The 24,046-nt window shown below is 50.5% G+C and overlaps 1 protein-coding gene across 2 annotated transcripts in view; it reads left to right on the top strand.

Annotated features, from left to right (window-relative positions):
• Nucleotides 1-24,046, top strand: part of Afap1l2 (actin filament associated protein 1 like 2) — an 88,571-nt gene that overhangs the window by 3,820 nt on the left and 60,705 nt on the right. The window lies entirely within an intron of this gene.

Below are 24,046 nucleotides of genomic sequence, written 5' to 3'. Positions count from 1 at the left end.
GCATGGAAAGGTAGGGGTGTTCTGACCTACCAGACATGCTGATTTAAATGTCCAGAGTATGGGTCAGGCACTGCTCTTTTCAAAGACTTTCACATGGCTAATAGGATCCAAAGTCGAGAACCATATTTGTTTTTAAAAAATGAAACATCAAAATAGAAAAACAGAAGAGTAGGCTGAGGAGATGGTTCAGGCGGTAAGCACTTGCCATGCAGGCGTGAGGACCTGAACTCATAACCCTAGCACCCATGTAAAAAGCCAAATATGGCAGTGTGTGCTGGCTAGCCACTGTAGCGGAATGGGCAAGCTCCAAGTTCCCATGAGACTAATTTTCACTCTCTAAAAGAGGAAGGTGGGAGCAGTGAGAAAGATTAACTGACAGCCTTTGACACACGCGCACACACTCACAAACACGTACAAGCAAACACAAAGAGGAAAGTCCATCTGCTCCTTGGAAGAACTGGTTTGAGGGCACCAGAGTGTGGCAGAGCTCAAGTCCTTGAAGTGGGCTGTGGCTTGCAGAGGGAGGCACAGCATCTTCGCAAGTGCTTTAGCCCAACACTGTGGATCTAGGATTGGCTGACTCTGAGGCCACAGAACCTCTGGCTCTACAGGGCCAACTAGAATTCAGTATCCATCCCCAGCCTGAGAAGTGCAAGCAAGGAGGGAGCAAATAGTGTGCGCACTTCTTATTCCATTGTATCTTCTGAGAGCTGCGGAACTCTGCTGGGATTCACCGTTAGGCTTTGAACAGAGGCATGGGAATACTGTTTAAACGCAATGTCAGTCTCCATGCTTTGCCTGAAGCTCTGAGTTTGCCCATTGTACTTGACCCTGGCCACTACTGACTTTGAAGATCTTTGTGTGGGAGCCTGGCAGTGAAATGGTTTAAAACAGAAAAAATGGGAGAGGTTGTTGGCACAGAAGAGCTGGGAGCCAGGAATTCTGCTTTGGGCCCTTCCTGATGGGGCAGAAACCCTGGGAACGCCACTGCTTCCAGCACAATTAAAGGGCCAGGACGGGCCAGGAAGCTTCAAAGCTGAGAAAGCTGTGCGGGTTTTCCTCCAAACGCTTTAATGACAGGAAATGCTGCTCTGAAGGCGTCTGTCCTTCAGGGGAGGGAGTCTCCTCCCAAGCTGGGGAGGAAGGCACTGTGGCAGCCACCAGAGGTGATGACAGCATGGAGAACACAGCAGCCCGGAAACCTGGTGACCTTAAACTCTGCTTCTGTGGGCCGGTTACCCGACCTTACAGGCCTCAGTTTCCCCACCTAGAAAACAGCTGTCATGTGTCTCTTATATGGCTTTTCAGCCACTCAACCAGTCTCACTGCTCTGTGGTCACTGAGGACTCTTTGGGGGAGAATGTGTTTGGGAAACGAGTGGGGTGAGAGGGGGTAGGGCTGCCAGCAAAGGTCAGTTTAGGATTGTGGTTTCTTATAAATAAAACCGATTTCCTGTGGAGAGATGGGGAGTTGCAGATTTACTGGGAAAGAGAATGCTATCAAGTATGGAAGGAATTCGTTTTTTAAGGACTTGAATGTCACCATGTCTCCAAAGATTGCTAAGGCCAGTGCCAGGGTCTGAAATAGGAGATGAGTCAGTCCCGTTTGAGAGGCAGGGCAACTGAGTCCATAGAGGGTGAGCAAAGGTTCACAGGGTCAGAGACAGGATATGGAGAGCTGAGTTCTTAAGAGGAGACTTTCTGCTAAAAAATTCATCTAGAAAAAAGGTAAAATGTCATAATCTTGTCAACGTCTTATGCCAGGAAGGGGTTAGCTGCTGAGTTAAATTCCCCCCCCATCTTGCACCCAGCCACATGACCCAGCCTCACGTGGCTTCCCAGTCTCCTCTCTACTTTAGATAGGGCCTTATTAACACGGAACACGTGGTAGACACGCAACAAATGTCCTGAGTCAATGTTGCTTGGCCTTAAAACTATAGTCAGATCTAGGCTGACCTCTGTCAAGGACGACTTTGTCTCTGCCTTCAGGGTGAGCATGCCCAGCCGTTGGCCCCTGCCAGGCACTAAGGTAAAGTGAGTGGACCCGTGAGTGTCACACACAGGCCTCATGCCCTGCTTCTCAAGAGCAGACCTGGTTCACAGAAGGAAACAAGGCAAAAGCTTTGAGCCAAACTCTGGACACAGGGAAGGGAGTGCCCTGGCTGTCCCGGCTGCGGTGAGTTGAGCCCTTTCTCTGTCTGTTCCAGCACAGGGGTGTTGCTGCCTGAGGGTACAGAGAAGAGTCCTGCGGGTCTCTGCTTGTGAGTATGAGCCTGTCTGTGCCCTCTGCAGCAGCTCACCTGGCCGCTAGGCTCCCACGGGTGGCTCAGTCCATGCCATCATGGAGGGCTAGGGCATACCCTGGAGCCAGGCTCTGGGCACCCGGGTGGGCGGGAGCTTCTAATCTGCCTTTCGCCACTAACATGCTGTGCGACCTTGGGCAAGTCGATTAATCAGTCTCTCTGGGCCTTGCTTCTGTGTGAGTAAGCCACTGATCACTAACCCACTTGCAGGCAGCCTGGTGATGACTATTTTGTGGAGGGTGCTGCTGCGTCAGGGGAACAGAAAGCACCGAGTCTGATGAGGTTCTGCCTGTGAGGTCTGTGGGCTCCAGCCATGGGCATCTATTTTGAAGTCTGGTGGCATTTAGCGGGCAACGTGCTTGCTTCTCAGGCCACCATCTGTGTGTTCTAGGCCAGCTAGAAAGACAGACCAGACTGGCTGTCCGCTCAGCCTGGTTCCCTCCTCCTGCTTGGTCGTCTCTGATAACTCAGTAAGTTTATGTAGGAGAGACCTGACCTATAGCTCCCAGCCGGAGCTTGAACTCTGCGTCGATGTTCTGTTGGTGGGTTCCCATTTTCTTTCCACTTAGTCTCCAAACAAACTAAGCTCAAACTCCGCCAAGTGGAGGGTATGGAGAATGTGGGAGGAGCCAGGCTAACCCAGCATGCCTTGCTCCGGAGGGATGAAGTAGACAGAGTGAGGCAGGGCGCCTGAAGTCAGAGGTCTCCCTGGGACCTGAGTGAGGCTGAGGCAACAAACGTTCAGTTCCTCGCTTCCTCAAGGCCTCCCTCCAAGGGACTGCAGGCTAGCTGTGGGCCTGGTGGAAGGTCCTGAGCTAGTGTAGCATGCCAGCCCCAGCAGACTGCAAAGAAGCCTTCTGCCCAGGATTAAACCAAGAAAAGAGAGGCAGCTGTTAGCTGGGAAGAGCCCTCAGCTGTGCAGAAGAGTCCCATGGGGCAGCGGGGCAGCCTGCCCTTGGACGCGGCTCTCCGGAGTCAAGCAACCAGCCATTCGGTTTGCCTGTGATTTCTTGGTCTTGCCACCTGGAATCCCTCCTCCCTGGGAAAAGCGAGGTGGGGGTCACCCTCTCCCCAAACCTCAGCCTTGGTGGACCTCTCTGAATCGTCACAGCAAAGGTGAGCCAGTGGGCAGTCTCTTCAATAAGAAAGTGAAAGTCTGAGGCCAATGTGCCCATAGCTGTCCCCTGGTGGCCCTGGAGCCTTCGCTGTTCAGTTTGCTCACACGAACTTCTAGAAAAGACCAGACCACCTAGGGAGAAAGTGCATCATGTCCTGTTATGGAGCATCCCATCCCTGAGAGCAGCGCTGGTACCTACAGAACTGCCCCTTACAGACTGTGGCGATGCCGTGTGAGATGGCGGATGTGATGAACACAATGAGTCGTCACAGGAATTCAGTCAAAGCTGAGTCTGTTGCTGCTGGTGGTGCCTGAGGCTGGGCAGAATTCTGGCTTCAAGCAAAAAGACTCAACTTTGACTGCATCCTCTAGAAAACAGATGACTTTGGAAATTTTCCTTTCATTAGAAAATCAGCAGTTCTCCCAACTGGCAAACAGCAGGTGAGCCCAACAGCACCCTGGGTAAGGAAGCCCTGGCCGTCCACCCTGCACGCTCTGCTGTGCAGAGCACAGTGGCTCCACCACAGTGACTGTGGCAGTATCTCTGTAAGTCTTTGCACCGAGAAGGCCATTCAACTGGAAGGGCGTGTCAGGCTGTGCCAGAATTTATTCTTTGTTGTCTTTCAGGCATTAGCAGATCCACTGGCAAGTATTATGCCAAGGTTTATTTGGAGGGGAAGAAAGACGCTGTAACAGAATAACACAGCTTGGTCCAGATGATGTAAGGGTGTCTCCAGGCAGGGAAGAGCCTTGTGACGCAGGGCCAGATTATTAGTCTTCACTGTACTTAACTGGTGGTTTCCTTTTCTAAATCAAGCACATGATTGGTCTGTTCTTGGGTGAATTTCATTGGTTCTACTCCCTAGCTGGCTGGGGCCAGTCTTTTCTTCATCTTCACTAAGTATAGTGTGTTGGACATCCATGGAACATCTATCCAGACCATGTTCAGCTGTGAATTACACTGGAGACTTTCACACGGACATCTCTTCTCTAAACCCGGATGTTTTCAAACTACGCTCATCCCCAAAGGCAGTTCCATCCACATCCTGGGCATCCTAGCAGAACCACAGACAACATCTGGGAGAGCCTTCTTGTCTCTTGAGTTTGTTGGCAGGGTGGGGGTTGCAGTGACAGAGAAAAATTTTGTATCTATTTCTGGTGAGACTTCCCTTGAAACAGGGTCAGGTTTGGCTGGCTCCTGAGACAGACCAAGTCTGGGGAACCCGTGGGCTCCACTTCTGGTTTGAGTATCAGCCTGGAGGGCTGGCTTATGTGGAAGAGGTGCCTAGGAGTGCACGAGTAGGGGGACTCCGGGTGCCCCTCGCCTGACCGCAGAGTGGACCACGCTGCCAGGGTCATCCCTTCACACTGGCATCCTCTGGGTTTGGGGAACTGTCAGCCATCCTTCCGGCTAGACCAGCAAGTTGGACTCTTGCCATTTCCTCCCATCTTCCTCCCTCTTTTTGTGCCCCCTCCCCCTGCTCTTATACAACAGGATTTATTCATGATAACTGTTCAAGCTCCAGATGGGGGCAGAAAAAGAGATTGTGTTGAATGAGCTTATTGTTTGAATGTTTCACTGGCTTCTTTTATTTAATACCCACGGTCCTAGAACATATTGAGCTGATTTACTGAATTTCAAATGTGCTCTTTAGGAAGGGACTCTGCTAGGGTGCTTGGCGTCCCTGGCTGCAGGGCCAGGAACTGTTGGGTGGCAAGCTTGTCTGGGGCATCTCAGCGTCATCATTAGAGTCTTGGTTCTCCTTGTGGCAAATATTCCCAGTCAGAATCTCAGACTCTCTATGCACTGGAGATGGTCACTGCCCTGCCGTTCTTTGTGTTATGAAGACTTCTGCCCAACTGGTGTTTTTTTGAAAAGATTAGAGTCAACGTAGTTTATAGGGCTTTCTGCTTGGCTGTCATGCTGGTTGGTTTTTATTGTCAACGCGATATGGCCTAGTGTCATGCGGAAAAGGGAACTTCAATTGAGAGTTGTGTAGATTGGATTGGCCTGTGGCCATGTCTGTGTCTCTGATAATGATTGCTGTGTGAGGGCCCAGCCAATGGCTGAGCCTGGGCTGTGTAAGAAATCTAGCTGAGGACGGGCAGATGAGGGAGACAGTACATACTCCTCCTCCCTGGTTCCTGCCCTGACATCCTCACTGATGAACAGTGTGAACAAATATGGTGTAGGGCACCCCAGGGAGTCTGTGAGGGGAATGTGAGCCCATACCCACTGTGGCACCCCCTCCCTCTCTCTTCCTCTCAACTTGCCTTTCCTTAGTCTTCCCTCTGTGGTGTGTTCTACTTCTTTCTCTCTTTCCTTTAAAAAAATTTTCATTATTTGCGAGAGACAGAAAAACACACAGAGATGCAGGGAGACAGACACGAGACACAGAGAGACAGGAGATTCTTGGGGATGGGGAACATGGATGCCATGATGCCTCCATCATAGAGGTCAGTGGGCAACATCATAGTTTGGCTCTCTCTTTCCATCTCCATGTGTGTTCTGGGGATAGAACTTGGGCTGCCAGGCTTGCCTGGTGGGCACGTTTGCCTGCCCTACCCACTCTCCTTTATGCCAGCTTTATTCAGAGATGGAGCCTGAGTTCAGAAGGGATGTTTTCTCCTGAGCAACTGAGTCCAAAAAGGCCCAGACAAGGGACAACTCCCTACCCTCTGCCCCTAAGTCAATGCTAGCTACAATCTCTGCTTTGGAGGAGCTATGCCTAGAGTTTTAGTCACCTACAGAGAAAACTGGCAGCTACAGGGAGAGGAACCAGGGCTGAACCTCAGCATTTTCCTCTTGGGAACTGGAGGAGCAATGAGAGGAATGCTGACCTCTGAACTCTGGGGATATTCTTCTTTTAACCTGAAACCCCACCTAGCTTACCACAGGTTAGAGTGTCATATGCCCCTGTTCCTACTCCTGTCCCTGCCTGCCCTGCCCCCTTCAGTAGCAGTGTGACAGCATAGGACAGCATAGGCTCAGCCTGGGCTCAGCTCCCCCACCCCGTCAAATGAGTGTGAGAGGAGGGAGCAGGCATGCAGAGGGAGCATGAGAACGCTGCATTGTTTGGATAAAAGTTCCAAACATGAAGGCTCAACACAGACTAAAATATTTTTTCCCATTGACCTCCTGACTTTGCAGCGGGCGAGCACCCATCTCTAGCACATGACGCTGTTTTGGTGTGTGTAACTGTAAACACTTCCGACTGGGATCCGATCTCTGAGAGTTATGGGATCCAGGTGTCCCTGGCTGCTGCCTAGCTGCTTCCCTGGAGAGAGGGGCTTGCTGAGCTGTTCTCAGGGAGAATCTGAGCGGCTGCCTCACTGCCTCGCTGCCTCAAGGTGGAATTCCCCAGGAGCACTTCCTTTCTCTGCAGTGCCCGTCCTACCTTGCTGTTTTCGCTGATGCGGGAAAGAGGTCTAATGCTAGCATGTGGAGTTTGCCCCTCTGATGTCTGGCAAGGTTGTGGAATGCCTGTACTGAAGGTGTATAGGGAGGTGAGAGAAGAAAGCCGAAGCTGGGGTGGGGTGGGGCCAACCAACAGAGCAAGGGGATGGGCCAGTCCCGCTCAGTCCCGGGCAGCCTGATGTGGGCTTTGGTATTATAGAAGTGTGGGCCTTCTTTCCTAAATAGGAAGCTCCAAGCTTGTAGGTGGCCTTGGAGACAGTTGATGGCTTTCTTGTCCTTAGCAGTAGGGGCTGTGAATCCTCTCAGAGAGAAATGATGTAGTCATTCTGTTGGAAATTGGGAAGGAGAAGGAAATTGGGTGGGATGGAGAGACTTGGGGAATCTGTCTTGGGGCAGGTCTGGCTGCCTCCTTCTCTCTTTGCACACCTAAGCATTTACAGATATCAGCCATGGCGCATATGCATGTGGTGTGTGTGTGTGTGTGTGTGTGTGTGTGTGTGTGTTTGTTTGTGACATACGACACTCACACGTGTGCATGTATGTGTTAGGGGAGGAGAGATGTCAATGGCCACCCATTTTTTTGAGCCATCTAATACTCTGAGAGCAAAGGCTGGTTGAACAGATTTTCCTGGGAGGGGAAGGCTGAAGCAGCTTGAAGGAGGGAGGAGAGAATGCTGGGAGGCCTGGCTCTGAGGGGTAGGAAGGACTCAGGCTCCCACAGCCTCTTGCATGTTTCATGCTTGGCTGCTGGGTGTTGACATACGCCTTTCTGCCCTGGATGGAAAAAAAGCAAAGGCAGTAGTAATACAGCATAGAGAAGAATATTCTCCAAAAGTGACTTAAAAAATGCCGTTACAAAGTGAAAGTGATTAAGACTGAGGAGGAAGAAGCTGGCTAGCAGGGGTCTTGGTGTGGTGTTGGGTAAGAGTCCAGTGTGTCACTAATGACTTTATTCTGCACATTTCTGACACAAGTACTCTTGGCAGTTAGGGAATTTTGTGACTAAGAACCGAAGTACAAAGGAAATGCTGTTTCTTTTAGGGCAGTGTGGAGTTAAAAGTGTCACTCTGTGTTTCCACAGCACCTGAGTCTGTGTGGTGTGTTTTGAGTGCTCACAAACTAGAAACTGGGTGAGTGGGAAGCTTTTGTTGCCCTAGCTTTCCTTCAAGTTGAGCTGGTTAATAGACAGCTGGCAGAAAGGCTGGGGCGTAGTTCAACATCCAAAACAGCAGTTCTCAACCTGTGGGGTGTGAGCCTCTGGGGGGTTGAAGGACCCTTTCATAGGGGTCACACATCAGATATCCTGTATATCAGATATTTGTACTCTGATCCATGGCAGTATCAACAGTACAGATGTGACGTGGCTCACCACAACATGAGGAACTGAATTAAAGGGCCACAGTGTTAGGGAGGGTGAGAGCCGCTGACTGAAAACCTTCAAGGGATTGGCATTCAGGATTTACAAGGAATTCCGCAAGGCAATGGATAATAAGCAGAATTCTGGAAATTAAAACACAAAGTTTATGAACAGGAATTTACAGTAAATTGGTCACCAGAACCTAACAAAGCATCGAAGGAGACGCCCCGGTTCCTGAAGACCTTGTTGACACCTCAGCTGAGCCACTAACACGGGAGGTTAGGGGTGCCAGGGGCTGCACAGAGCCACGTGTTCACCCCTCAGCCCTAGGACCTGTGGTATGCAAGACCAGAAAGCACTCATGCCTGCTTCAGTTGCACTGAATATAACATATGCTTACTCTATGACCTAGAAATCCCCCACTGTCGCGGGGCCAAGGAGAGGGTAGCATTATTTGTTGTGGTCAGGAGTGGGCAACAGCCTCCCTGTGACTAGGGGAGAGGGTGGGTGAGCTGCTGGGTGCACAGGGAGGGAGAGTCCTATAGTAGCAAAACCAGTGGCCAACCATCCGTCCAACATCCTGGGTGGATCATTAAGACTGAGCACTGACTGAGGGCATAGGCGTTTGACAGTAGCACTTCTAGCCATTAAAGATTCACGAAGCAGTCCACGGGAAGTGGCAGATAGTTCAAGGTGAGCAGCACACAGTCCTCGGGAAGTAGAACACAGTCCACGATGAGCAGAACACAGTCCACAAGGAGCAGAACAGTCCACGGGAAGTGGAACACAGTCCACGATGAGCAGAACACAGTCTACAGGGAGCAGCACAGTCCATGGGAAGTGGAACACAGTCCACAAGGAGCAGCACAGTCCACGGGAAGTGGAACACAGTCCACGATGAGCAGCACACAGTCTATGGGAAGTGGAACACAGTCCACGATGAGCAGCACAGTCCACGATGAGCAGCACAGTCCACGATGAGCAGCACAGTCCACGATGAGCAGCACAGTCCATGATGAGCAGCACAGTCCACAGGAAGTGGAACACAGTCCTAGGGAAGTAGAACACAGTCCACCGTGAGCAGCACACGGTCCACAGGAAATGACACACAGTCCACCGTGAGCAGAACACAGTCCACAGGAAATGGTACACAGTCCACCGTGAGCAGAACACGGTCCACAGGAAATGGTACACAGTCCACCGTGAGCAGCACACAGTCCACGGTGAGCAGAACACAGTCCACCGTGAGCAGAACACAGTCCACAGGAAATGGCACACAGTCCACGGTGAGCAGAACACGGTCCACAGGAAATGGCACACAGTCCACCGTGAGCAGAACACAGTCCACAGGAAATGGTACACAGTCCACCGTGAGCAGAACACGGTCCACAGGAAATGGTGCACCCATTTGAAAGGCCTTGGGGGCTGGGAAGAAGAGAAATTATATATTACATTCTCCCCATGCTGCCAGAAGTCGACATGTAACTCTCGCTCAGTGCAGAGTTAGGCGGAGGAGGGCACATGGGACACTGAAGTAGTGTCCTCTGGGACACTGGAAGGGGCTCCTCTCCCTGTGCCTGCCCCATGAATCGCTGGCCTGTCGAAGGCCCTTTTCCCAGGAGGCTGTGAGAAGAGAGTGTTCTTAGACTAGACCCTAAAGTTTGCATAGAACTGTCATAGCCATAGTGGGGCTGGGAGGGCAGCCGTCCAGCATGTCACAGAGGGAGGACAGTCCTGACCACTTTCTCTTACGCCTGGCATGGTCAGGCTGGCCTTTTATCATCTTTATGCATCTTTCAGTTGCCACCAGCCACCCTGTGTGCCTTTTTTTTTAGTCATCTTTGGGTCTGCATTGCTAAGTACAGGTCACTGCCAACAGCCAACATCAAAATGTTTGTCCAGTTGAATAGAAAGCAGTGGATTTTGGTATTTTTAATACCTGACATAAGATCACTAGAGTCTAATCCAGGTCCCATTCTGCTCCCTTCCACCTGGCATGTGTGAAACAGTCATATAAAAGCAATATAGTTATATACTTCTATGCTGGGTTGGTCTGACTTGGACAGTTTTGACCACTGATCTTTTTATGTTCCACAATTTCTATTCCCACTTGAATTCAAAGTTGTTTTCCTGGTTTTTGTTTTTAAACTTCTTTTGAGATTTAAAGGTATATGTGCAAAGAGCCATTTGAATCGGAATGTGTGGTGCTGTTTCCTGTAGCCAGTGTTGTGCTCTCCCTAGGCCCAGGAGGCAGAGTTGGGACCTGCTGGGGATGTTAAGTGTGGGCGAGAGAAAAGCTTATCCTCCCAGGTGTGGGCTGGTGAGTGGACAGCAAAATCGACCTTCATCTCAAGCCATGGACTAAAGCTCAGTGCTTTCAGGAAAGGGGAGCTACGCTGAGGTCAGCTTTGAGCTATGGATGTAGAAGGCGTTTGCTACCTTGTGGGTTCCTTTTTCTCTACCCCGTCACTCTTTTCCTTTCAACCCCCTAACACTAGATAAGAGAGAAAAAAGGATAGAGGGAGATGGTGTATTGTTATCATTAGACTGATTAATGCATTGAGTTCCTTGGGGCAAGTTTGATCTTTGCTGTCAGAATATCTAACTTCTTGTTTCTTTGCCCATGACAACTTGACAGCTTGGAACCAACAGCAACCAATAGCATCCAGCCACCAACCAGGTACACCTACTGGGTCTCTAGCACTTATATACCCTTTGAAAAGTTCCCAGAATTCCAAATGTCACATACTTGCAAAAACTATCTGCAGCTGGTAAAACCACACCCCTGCCAGAGCATGAGACAAATCACAGTCAGCTGCTGAGAAGCGTCCCAATGTCCCCACACCTGGGATTGAAACAAAATCATGTAATATTGCTGTTTTTTAAAGAAACCAAAGTTGCAGTTCTTGCCACAGCAGGTTATGTGTAGCTCACTCCTCCCTTTGACCTGGCATTGGCCAAGAATGCTTACTTTATGCTCCACCTTTCTAGACTGGATGCTATACTTATGACTCGATTTTCTAAGTTCTCAAGAGATGCAACAGTACTGATCTTTTGCCTGTTTTTCCTAAAAATCTTCAAGTTTGTATTTCCAAGTTCAGATGTCTGCCACTCAAGGCCATGTCAGCTCTTTCTGAGTTGCAATTTGTGATGTCATCATGACCTCACCAGTGGTCTCACACAGCTCCTTTCTCCCCAGTATTTTTAGTGTTCATACAGTGGGTACTTTGGGGCTTTGCTATGCAAACATGCAGTAGCCAGGCATGATGCTGGATGAGGCTGAGTCCTAACTTACATGCTCACGCGGGAAAGGCCACCATAAAGCAGCCAGCACCTCTACAGGGGAGGCTCAGACACTGATAGGAGGAACCTGAAAGAAAGCCCAACAACGTGAGAGAACCTTATTGGTGTTAGTACAGTGTCAGGCATCAGCCAGAGGGGCTGGAGACGCTCTCTGAAGATGGGACATTTGAGTTGAGATTTACGTGGGGAGGAGGAGACTTGCATGCAGAGAGGCCCAGAAGCTCTGAGGCCGTCATGTATTAGAATGGTGTGTGTTTAGCAGGATAGGAGTTGACTACTGTAAGGGAGGGTAGAGAGCTCCTATATGCTCTGGGATTTGTGCCTCATTCTGAGAACCTTCACAAAGTGAGATTCTGCTTTTGATCCTTCTATTCTCTACTGCATCCTCCAATGGCTTGGCCACAGCCAGGTAGACTATCATGGAATGAAAACAGCCGACCCAGGAGAGCTAAGTATCCCAAAAGAATACTCTCTCATGCCTTCCAAGGAGTCAGGTGCTGCAAGCTTACTGCAGCCAACCATCCTCTGTCAAGGAGGTTGGGTGTACGCTGAAAGCCTGGAAGAAGTGCTGTGGCCCCCGAGCTTCGGCTGCAGGGCTTGGACTACTCCCTAGGATGCTCCAAAGATGGTTCACATTCTTCCCACAAAGGTAGAGTCGTTTCACCTCTGAGGCCCCCAATATCTTCTGGTTGTTTTCCTTAAGAATAGTCAACTGCATCTCCTGCTGCTTACTGTCTGGGGTCCGTGTTTGCTGTGGGGAAATAAAATGATGTTCAAAACTGTGGGATCTGTGGCTTTGCTTAGGCATGCTTCCTATGAGCACTGGACACTGGCAGCACTGGAGAGCTACACCCTTGAGCCTCAGTCTCTTTATCAGGAAGAGGCTGATACCATATTCCTGTGCGAGTTGTCAGAATTGACTGAGACCTTGTTGTTCAGCTCATGGTTACATCCCCTGAATGCTAACAGTTGATGGTTGGTAGCAAAACCAACAAGGATTGAGCCTGCTCTGGACTGCTGGGTTTATTTGCGGTGCCCACAGTCTCTGCCCTCTGAAATGCCACCCTGACCTGTGGGCTGGGAGCAGGTGCCAGGACATCAAGAGGAGCTGGTTTTGATCCTATCAGTATGAAGATTGTGTATCTTGTTGGTTCTTTAGTGCCATAGCCTGGGGTTTTCCCTCCCATAGCTATCACTGTTCAATACCTGGTGAAAGAAACCCATGTGTAAAAGTGTTTCAAAAGCACTGTGTGTAAATGTGAAGGGGACTGTTGTAGCTCTGTAGGGCATAGAGAGGCTAAGAGAAACCCTCAGTGCCATGGTAGCCACAGCCACTTTGCTCCTGACAGGTCCTCGCTGTGGGAGTAGCCGTGGGTGGTAAACTCTCCCTGTCATGGAGACACGGGGAGGGCGGACTCCTTTTGAGACTGGATGATGATAGCATGGCTGGAAGGAAAGGTGCAGGGAGAGTGAGGTTGGTAAAGAGCACCTCCTCCCTGTAAACCGCAGACCCCCCATGCCGGCGGGCCTGCCGAAAGCCTGGGTGCCTTCACTTGGCAAAGTACGGGGAAGGGAAAAGTCCGCAAGACCAGTACCTGTGGGGGGAGCACACTAGCTGGGGTTTCCGAAAGCCCTCTCCTTGGGGCCGCTCTGTAGTGGGTGCTGTGTTTGACCAGTCCCTGCTCTGCCGCCTCAGGTGGTCATGCGCTGCCACTGAGCCTGGGGAACCGTTGTGCCTCCTGGCCGCAAGTGTGGGGACAGGCTCAGCACTAGCTGCTCCGACACAGCTGGCTCACTGAGAACACCTCGCTGGCCTGTGCTGTGCAGCAAGGTCCCTGCCACCGGGCGAAGCCCCATCTATCAGCCTCCCCCCCTTCTGCTCCTCAGTGTTTCTGATTTCGAGCAAAGAGTAGGATCTCAAGAAAAGATTTACAGGTATCAGTGTGTCTGATTTCAAAGTACAGTCCTTCACAAACATCCCAGGCAGTCACGTCAGAAGCCCTGTGGCGGGTAACCAGACCAGAGCTTGGTTGTAGCTGTCCTCCAGCTATTTCATAAAAAGCACTTGATACAGGACGCCATGTGTCAGCCGTACCAGACACACCTGACGGTGTCCGTGCTCACTTCGGTCACTTACACCCATCCCTGGACGTTTTCTGCCCATTGTCTTGCTTAATCCCTGGAGACTCCTGAGAGGTAGTGGGAAGATCTTGAACTACCCAATAACCCCCTTCCCCGTGTTACAGGGTTTCTCTACCTTCCAGGGTTGGCTAGGCAGTGTTCCCATTGGAACAGGGTCTTGGAACTTTTCATTGGCATTCTTGGCATTGCTTTGCTCAGGGCGAAGTCTCCTGGAATGTAGGGGCTTGCTGTCTGAACTCGGCTGAGCTAAGAATGTTAATAAAAGGCTTCCCCAAGCTTTCCTATCTGATGCTTTCATCTTATTCCAAGCCAGCAAAATCAGAACTGGGTGTGGGGGTAGAGAAGGCAAGAGCCCAGCAGCTAACATTGCCATCTTTACTGTGAGGCTGAAGAGAATGGAGGCAGAGACAGCATGAATACACAGCTCACAGCCAGTCCAGTGGTACCCTAGCTCTCGAGCCATCTCTGCCTGGGCTAGCCTGGCCAACCTTGTGTGGTGATTCTCCTTAGATGCCTGCAGCCAGGGTTAGGTTGCCACTGTTGCGGTTTTGAGCCAGTGGCCGTGCTGCAGGCGTCTTGGTGTTCCCTTTAAAGTGAGGGAAGACAATCTGGTGCTCCCCAGCTGGAGCAGGGACCCTGAAGAGAGCCTGGCCTGATGATAGTGCTTCTCAGAGGAAGCCCTACTGTGTGCCTGGATTTTAGGTGGCTGTCACGCGGGTCTCACCAGGCTCGTTCTGTCTCTCATGACAGGGAGCTCACTGCTAGGAACATTCCTCCTAGAAGACTTTCCAAGTAAAATCCGGTCCCAGCCGCTACACTGGGACCTCTCTTTGCACCTCCCCACAGCCCCTCGTGGTGGCAGGTGGGGTTCTATGGCCAGTGTTCCTGTCTAATCCCCATGGCTGGTTTCCAGCCTTCAGAATGTGCATCAGCAGGGTGCCTGACACACAGGTATTCACTTTGTTCTAATGACTTCTAGAAGTTTCTGCAGAGTCCCCCTTGTGTCTCTGTCAGCTGGACCAGACTTTTGTGGGTCCGTCCTGAGCATGGAGGTCCAGCCCTGCTGTGGGTACATGACGGGAGAAACAAGGCCTCTCCCTGGCTGTGGTGGCACGGCTCACAGGTGGCAGTGGATTGAGTTGTTACTCAGGGCCTTTTCTCTGGGCCTGAGGTAGGTGTGAAACTGGGGGCTGTGTGCCCCTGTGACACCTCGTGCAACACCTGGTTAGTGAGTGACTGAGGGCTCTGTCTTAGCTGAGGATGGTGAGCATTTTTCCTCTTTCTTAGCATCTGGAAGAAACGATGTTCCCACTTGGAAAATAACCCTCACCAAAGGCAATGTGCAGCCACACGCCATTGGAGCCCAACAGCTGTCTCTCATTTGTTGGCAAATGTGCCGGGCAATGAATGTCCCTCGTCCACGCTCACAGCTGGCCTAAATAGAGGAACAATGGCCCTTCTCAGAGAGCTCTCAGCAGACATTCCCAATGAAGTTGGTTCATCACTTGGAGCAGGGTTGAGACCGCAGACATGGGGCCATTGATCGGGCAAGGAAGGCTCAAGCTGCCACAGGGCGGCCAAGGCAAGTCCCGGGTTGGGGGCTGAAGAGGCCTAAATGACGAGATCAAATGGCTCCACCTCGCAGGCACTGCCTTCCAGAACCTGACCCACAGGGGGAAGCTAACCCTGGGGACACAGCTCTGAGGCCTTCTGCAGCCACCTGCCCCTGCCTCTTGGCAACTTGCCCTGTTCTTCTAGGGGAGCCCACACTGGCCACAACCTCCGTCGTGGCTGAGTGACTTGCATTTGGTCAGGCCGGCACCAGGTCTCGAGGCCCTTGCTCCAAGCCTGTCTATTTAGACCTTGTTCCTGTCCACAGCAGAAAGGATGTGCCATAGCCTTTGCAGCTCCCAGGTGAGGATTCACAGCCCTCAGTTCATCTGCTCCCATTGACCTCCCAGAAGGAAGTGTCTCTCCCATCAGCTAGGGAAGAGGAGCAGTTTGATTTCCAAGCTGGTTGGGCCCAACTGGGAAAATTCCATTTTCCATTCTCCCTTTATTTCTGTTATTTTTTCTTTAGTAGGAGTTATTTCAAGTGATTTAAAATAGTATTTAAGCCGCGCTGTCCGCTAAGGGATCAGTGCATCTGTGTCCTCACACAGACACGCCTTTGCACTGGTGTTTAGGTGAGCGTCTCATGCTTGTCACAGATCGTGTGAGCATCAGGAGCCCCCAGGCTGGAATGCAAAATCCTTCATGTCCTAGCCTCGTGATGATGTGACAAGAACACACAACCCTTCAGAGGTTTTCCTGTCTCTGTAGTAATCCTAACGGCTGCCTCTTGCCGCTCTGCACTTTTTCCTTCTCACCTTTTCCTTCCACTCCTGTCCACTTTCTTTGGTACGGATTTAGAAAGCCGAAGAGTACACTAGAAATGAAGGCTCCTGTTATTCACGTCCCCTCGTCCCAGCCTTTGAATGCCATCCATGAAAGAATTGTCACCTATGTGCAGCTCTCCCATTTCCTGAAGACAGCTGCCTCAGCTGCCTGGATCCAGGCTGAGAACACGCCCCTCAGCTCACCATCGTCTGGGGAGCTGCTGTGCTACTTGTGAGGCTTTATTGATTTGTTTTATTAAGGTTTATTTTTATTTGTGTGTGTTTAGAATTTGTTCAGATTTGACCAGCTTGTTCTTGTAGGACAAGGAGTGTGCAGCCTTTGTGGGAAGAATGGTGTCTTGCTGGGTCTGGTCTCCAGGGATCAAGCAATCCTCTTGCCTCAGCCTCCCAGAAGCTTGGACTGCCATTGCGTTTTGCAACATCTGGTCTGGCTGTGTCCCTGTTCAAACTCATTAGCTAGTGTGAGCTTCCTCACACCTTCATCCACAGAGTGTCACACTCTGTCGCCCCTCCCTAACCCAGAACGGTGTGCAATGCCTTTTGCAGGTTGAACTTGGGTTTCTGTCATTCTGAGTGATACTGGACATTTTTTCCTATGTTTTGGGGTGTGTGTGTGTGTTTTCTCTGATCATATGAATTATTCATATATTGTATTTTATGAATTGTTTATCTTTCAGAATTTTGTAGAAATGTTTTGTCGAAACTAAAGAAATCAGCTCTTTGGATTTCCCTCTTACTCTTGACTTTAGTCTTGCTTTTACATTTATTTTTGTACAGATCTTTGTGTATATTCACAATCTCCTGGCCACTGGGGACACATTCAGGAGAATGAAGAAATCCTATCTGTGTGGGCTGGTAAGGTGGCTCAGTAAAGACTATGGTCACCAAGACTGGTGACCTGAGTTCAATCCCTGGGGCCCATGTAGTAGAAGGAGAGATCTGATTCCCACCAATTGTCCTCTGACCTACACACACACACACACACACACACACACACGCACGCACGCATACACACACACGCACACACACACACACACTCTGAGGCAGTCAATCAGTCAATGCAAATGAGAAAGGAAATCTTGCCAGCAGGTTTGAGAAAGGGCTGTGGTGTTAACATGTGGGTTGCCATCTCTATCCTGTTCCTGGTGGGTTGAACAGGAAGGTGAGGGTATTGCTTCCAGCTGACGGAGGAGGCAGACTCAGTCCATCCACATTTGAATGAGGAGGCAGGGTTAGCTAATCTTGGTAGGAGCAGTGTGTGCAGACTTCATGTCCTCGATATTGCTGGGGCAGAAGCTATGGTGCACGTTTTTTACGCACATCATCAGCATCCACACGGACCAGGGCAGGCTTGCCAGCCCTCTCAGCCTCACCTTGGGGGCAGCTTTGTTATTCTCCCGTGGGTCTGAGGCTGTGGTCCTTGAGGGTCAGTGCCCATGTCACCAGCACACATTCACCCAGGGCTTCTTCCGCTGTCTACTTGCTCTCAGCCCTTTCTTGATTCTGCTCAGGCATCTACATAGGTGTCAGCCGGAAAGCGTAAGCAGGGCATGGGCGTCAGCAGGCCAGACACAGAACTCAGGCCATTCCTGTGTCTCTACCAAGCTTATGCTTATTTTAGAAACAGTTAGCAAAGCGTAGTCAGTGCCTGTCTCATGGGCCTGTGAGCAATGTGCAGGAGGCATCTCCAGGCCCCTCGTGAGCAGAGCAAGCCATTTGCAGGAGGCGGTTTGCACGCATATTCTGCAAACCTTCCCTTTGACCTGGGCTCTTCCTTCTGTCATCCTCCTTGTCTGAGAGGCTCCGGGGCAGATTGGAGGCCCAGCACATCGTTGGCAGCATGTGTAAGGACTCAGAAAACCCATGTTTCCATTTCTTAAAGAGAACCATGAAGAAACTAGACAGAGACATACTTGAGCCCTCCACACAGCCCTCAGGCACACAAAGGACTCCATTTGACATGAGGCATCCATCTCATGCTTCCTCCTCAAACCTCTTTGGCCAGTAGACTTCCTTCCTCAAGTGTCCCAAGCCCATGGCTCGTACATGTCTTACTGAATTCAAGTTGAAACGTTGAGAGTAGCAATGAGTCTTGATCAGTGTGTGTGGAGCTCAGTATGCCGTTGCTGAGGGAACACTGAGAAGCCACCATTTTATACCATGGCGGCTCTGCTAGGAACGTGGTTGTGTTAACAATAGTTTTCACGGTTGCAAAAGTTATACTCCCTTGATGAGATATGCACGGGTAACAAAACTTGAGCAACACATTCCAGCCTGGAGGGAGGACATGGAGGCAGGAGGCTGGCTAGACAGGCATTCCAGCATGGAGGGAGGGCATGTAGGCAGGAGGCTGGCTAGACAGGCATTCCAGCATGGAGGGAGGGCATGGAGGCAGGAGGCTGGCTAGACAGGCATTCCAGCATGGAGGGAGGGCATGGAGGCAGGAGGCTGGCTAGACAGGCATTCCAGCATGGAGGGAGGGCATGGAGGCAGGAGGCTGGCTAGACAGGCATTCCAGCATGGAGGGAGGGCATGGAGGCAGGAGCGGGAGGCTGGCACGTCACATTGTGTTTGCAGTCAGGAAGCAGAGAACAGGAGCAGGGCAGGGCTATAAAACCTCAGGACCTCCCATGGCAACCCACTCCCTCCAGCTAGACTCCACCCAGTCTTCAGCTAGACTCCACCCACAGTCTTCAGCTAGATTCCTCTCACTCCCTCCAGCTAGACTCCACCCACAGTCTTCAGCGACTCCACCCATAGTCTTCAGCGACTCCACCCACACTCTTCAGCGACTCCACCCACAGTCTTCGCAGATAGCACCAGCAGCTGAGAAGCAAGGGTCCTGGCCTGTGGGGAACATGTACATTCAAATCACAACAGGCAGTTTTTGACTTGGGAAATGTGAGAGTAGGAAGGGGCGGGGTAAGTATGACTTGGTGAACTGTGCATGGGAAGAGATGTTTCATACATGTGGGGTGGTATGACCTGGGCTCAGAGGTGGGCTCCGGTGAGATTTGAGCACACCATGCTGAGTGCCCTTAGACCCTGCCCTGAGTTGGGTAGGCAGGCAGAGGATCAGGCAAGCCCAGTCCACTGAGACCTTCCCTTCTGCCCCGGGCTCTGTGGGTGGTGACTTCCAGGGAGGCCTGAAGCACCAATGGTTTCTTGATCTCTAGCTGATTCTGCCTGGGTGGTCTGCTATTCCTTCCCTGCCTCTCTGTTCGTCTGTCTTAAGTGTTCTCTATCCCTTGGATGGTGTGAATGCTCTCATGTATGTGTGTTCTTAATTGAGTGTCGACAGTTCTGGATCGGACAAGTGTGGTGGCTGCGTTATCAGGGTCTTGATCTGCAGAGTCATTTCAGCTCCTAGAATTGTGTAGACAGAGAGCCCTTTCGTTGTGGTTTTGAGTTGGATAATCCCTGAAGTCTAATTCCAGGGGGAGCACAGGTTCTTCACTTTTGAGCACATGACTGAATGCTCTCTACCTTAGGTTAAAAAAAATGCATTTATAGGAGCCAATGAAGAGGTCTGCTAGCTTGATGCTACCCCTTCTCAGTGGTATCAGACTCCAGCCCCATTTCCTTCCTTCCTGCTCTTCTGACATTGCCTATCGACAGGGCTTCACTCTTCTTCGTATTGTACTCGACAGGACTATCCTTCCATCACCCCTGCTCAGCACAAGGTCTGCTTCAGCTATGATGTTTAAAGGCTGTCACATAAGCCAGTGCTGGTGAAGCAGTGACTAGACTTGGCCTTTCCCCGGGAGCTTCTCTTCAGCAGGGTCAGCGTGCAGTTAGCCATGCTTGAACAGGTAGCTTTGAGGTAACCAGTAGAAAACTATGTAACTGTCTATATCAAATTAAAATTTTAAATACTACTTAATATTTACCCTGGCAGGGAACTGAAATGCAAAGTTGTAAAATCACAGTCAGTTTTTTTCTTGGCTCATAGTGAGAGTTGGCAACCTACAGCCCATTGGCTAAGAACCTTCAGCTAACTGTGTGTGTGGTTTTTAAAAAAACAAATATAGGGACACTAACTTTGAATTCCAATTTGGCAAAATGTTATACCATTAAAAAAACAAGTTCTATTGTTTCTAGCAATTGTGAAGGAGAGGCAAGAGGACTGTATGTTCAAGGCTAACCCCAGCTAACTGAGGAGTCCAGGCCAGCCTGGGATACGTAGTGAAATAGGGGAATTCAGTTTCAAATACCAGTCATCCAAAACATTATATATATATTTGTCAGTAGTAGACCTGTCATGCAAAACATTATGCTACTTTAGTGTTAGATTTTTAACTTTGCTAATAAAAGGTTTGTAGACATTCATCTTTCTCTGTTACGGCCTTGGCTTCACAGTACCTTGGGTTCTGCCTGTTAGCCTGCTCTGGAATGGGGGGCCACAGACTTCTCTGTAAAGGACAAACCAGATGGCAACCATTTTAGGATTTGTGACCATCTGGTCTGATTGATAATTGCTCAGCTCTGGCCTTGCAGTGTGCATGTAGCCATGGGTACTATGTAAACAAACAGGCATGGTCCTGTGCCAATAAAACTTTATTTAGAGACACTGAGATTTAAGTTCCATATAATTTTCATGAAGCCATTCTCATTTTCTTTCCGCAATCCCAAACTGTAATAACAATTTGTGTGATTAGAGGACCAAAGAGAAACAGACAGTGGGCTTGATTTGTGCTTGAGGGCTGAGATGAATACCCTCCCACCCTACCACCCTACCTTGGAAGATACCCTCCGTGACCAGGTTAGCTGAGGCACTCTGGGGAACTTGAAGGAATGTGCAGGGAATGTGGGGGCTAGTGACAAACTCACCATAGCCTCTTCCATTAAGGCCATCACTCAGCCCACCCCACCCCTCCTGCCCCATAGGTCCCGTTCTCTGCATCTGTCTAGGAAAGAGTTTCTCCGGCTTGCAACATCAACCCTGGGCCCCTTCCAGCTCTTTCCAAGGATGGAGACGCTGAAACAGCTGTCCTGCCCTGCCCCCTCCTTCTAGACTCATCAGCTGGGGTGAGTTCAGGACTCTGGGAGCTCCTGTGTAAATGCCAAGCAGTTAAAGACAGAATAAATCTGGAGCAAACACGGCTGTTCCCAAAGCAGCGAGAATGGCTTCTCCCAAGCCAGGTCTTCAAGCAGCTGCTGCTGCTTCAGCTCAGGGGCCGAGGGGCTTGGAGACGCAGTAGGGCCTTTTCTTGTTCAGCTGGGTGTCTGGGAAGGACCCTCTAGGAAAGAGCACACGGCACATTAGCGACACCGCTGCCCAGCTGCCCCTGCCTTGTGGGCTCCAGCCCAGAGGCTGAGCCAGCTGTGCTGTTTGTCTCACGGGGAAAGTTTCCACGTTTTCCCTTTATGCTTGGATGACCGAGTTTCAGAACCATCCAAAGATAATGCACAGGCATTTCCAGTCTGCAGTTCAACTGGAATGTTTGGGGTCCCGTTGCCTGGGAGACTTGTGGGTGAGCAGGCTAAGCTCTGTGAGTAATGTGGGCCTACCACGCACAGACCACTGAAGCAGCAGAGGAGCAAGACTGCATTATCAAGTAGGAGTGGAATGAGCCAGTTTTGGTGGACGGGACTCCCCAGCCTTGCTCCTGGACACTGTGCTCCCTGAGGACTGGGGTTCTAGAAATGCAAGGCAGGCCGCAGCCCTGGGAACCTGAGTGCACTCAGCCATGTGCTGTCACTGTGCCCAGGCCTCAGGCGAGAGCACCCTGGCACTGGGATTGACGGGGTAGGAGCCAATGTTTAGCAAGTGACCATGACTTCTAAGGCCTGGAGGTGGCCAAGATGGGGACAAGGAAGTTGTCAGTTAATGAGCACGTGAGTGCCCCAGCATAGTCATGCAGGGACTAAGTGATGAGCTAGGTAATTTAAAAGGATTTGGACAGTGGGTAACATGCTTGCTGCACAGATATGAGAATCCCAGTTCAGACCCTCGACCCCAGGCACCGTCGGGGGTAGCAGTGTGAGCTGTAGCCCTTGTGCTGGGGGCTCTTGGGCAGCCAGTCCAGGCTCAGGGAAGAGACCGTATCTCAGAAATATAAGTAAAATTAAGGTAAGGTGGAGAGAAATGGAGTAAGATGACAGAAATAAGTCTGGCTTCCACATTCCTGCACACACAGGTGAGCACACACATGCACACACATACACACACACACAGATGCACATGCACACACACTTGACTTTTTAAAAAAGAGAAATGGGGGTTTTCATAATGAACCTGCATTTCTTGTAATATAAATTTTCCAAAGTGCTATAAAATTCTTTACACAAAAAGATGTATTTCAAAGCACATCTACTCAGTGAAATACCACATAGCTATAAAAAAGCATATCTGTTGTCTCCAAAGAGGATTGTCAAGTAAAAATAGAAGGTACAGAGTGCTACGTATGGTGTGTGCTTGTAGCCAGGGCTTGATCTGTGTTTTTCTGTGGTTATATATAAAATATTAGGCATAAGAAATTCCGAGAGCACACACAATCCATTGGCAGTGGCTGCTAAGAAGAGGTTGAGGGATGCGGGGGAGGGGTGGGAGTCGTAGACAGAAGGGAACCGTCAACTGTCTGTGTTTGTACTGCCGCTTCTTGTGTGTAATATGGGTGACTTCCATTCTCCCAACGAAGCTTTAAATTCATATGCATAGAAGAAAGCACACAGAAGAGAAAGTGTTTGGCATCTTAGGCGCTTCCGGGGCTGGTCAGCCCAGGCTTCTCGGGTCACTGAGATACGGAGGATAGAGCAGAGAAAACACTAGATTATCTCACTCGTGGCAACCTCACCCCTGCCACTCCACCCAGCCCTGTGCCACTTCCCTTCACCGAGCCATAAATTCTGACACAAACAATGGCGAGTCAGCCCAGGCCCGGGCTTCTGTTGACAGAAGGAAAGTCTGGGGCTGCTGGAATGTAGTGTGGTGCCCAGAGACACTGGACAAAGGGGGAGCTCCCAGCACACAGCGGGGCCTGCAGGAGCAGGTGTGTGAGCACCGAGGGCGTGGCCACGCTGGCGAGCTGGCCCAGAGAGAAACTTGGAACCACCTGGTGGAGCATCCCGCAGTGTCACGCACGTGCAGAAGTGAGGTCTCTGTTGTGTCTTCACATGACGTTGTGGCTCCTGCAGGGAGAGGCATTTGGTTGTATGTTTGCCAAGAAAACATGGGTGGACTCTTCATACTGATCACACACTAGCATCCTACCTGAGTCACTGGGCTTCTGAGCTATGAAGGGATTTTCATACACACACACACACACACACACTCCTCCCTCTGCTCTTGTACTGTTACAACAAATGCAGTAAACAAAAGACATTTCTGTGGCCTAAATTGTGACCTTGGCACGTCGCCTCTCTCCTGCTCCAGGATGATGAGGGCCTGTGACCTCCTGGCCTGCTGTTTCTCTAGAATCAGCCTTTGCACACACCCCCACCAAAACAACACACACATGCCTGTGTCCCAAGACCTGCCACTCCTGCTGAACTGTAGTTTCTCTTTCCAAGTTGACTGCCAAGTCCTGTCTGTCTTGACTTCATTCACTTTCTAGACACACAAGCACAACTGACTCCATCCCTGTGCGCTGAGCATGTCTGAAGTCCCTGTGCGCCAAGTGTGTCTGAGAAGCTCACACAGCCTCCTTCAGCCTCTGTCTCCAGGTCTTCACTGTGGGAGGACACAACAAGTGTGCAGAAGGCACAGTGGATACCAGCCTGTCACAAACCCTCCCCACAGTCCCCAGGCGTGTTTCTCAGCCATGGGAAATGTCCATCTGAGTTCTACACTGTCTGAAGGCGTTTGGGGGAAGCAGAGCTGGAGTGTACATTCAAACACGGATTTATGGTACAGAGGAGAGAAGGCATCTCAGGTGAAGGAAGACGGTTAGAGGCGAGGGAAGTGTTTGGGGTGGCTTCTGTCTACCCTGGCGACCCCACCCATGGTAAGAAACACAAGTGTGAATTCGCTTCTCCTTCCTGTAATTCCCCTCACAACTGTTGTTAA

This window comes from Meriones unguiculatus, chromosome 1 (genome assembly GCF_030254825.1).
Source record: "Meriones unguiculatus strain TT.TT164.6M chromosome 1, Bangor_MerUng_6.1, whole genome shotgun sequence".
In the NCBI taxonomy this organism is placed as follows: domain Eukaryota; kingdom Metazoa; phylum Chordata; class Mammalia; order Rodentia; family Muridae; genus Meriones; species Meriones unguiculatus.
Note: the sequence above shows the minus strand (reverse complement) of the source record. Positions and strands in the feature narration are given on the sequence as shown.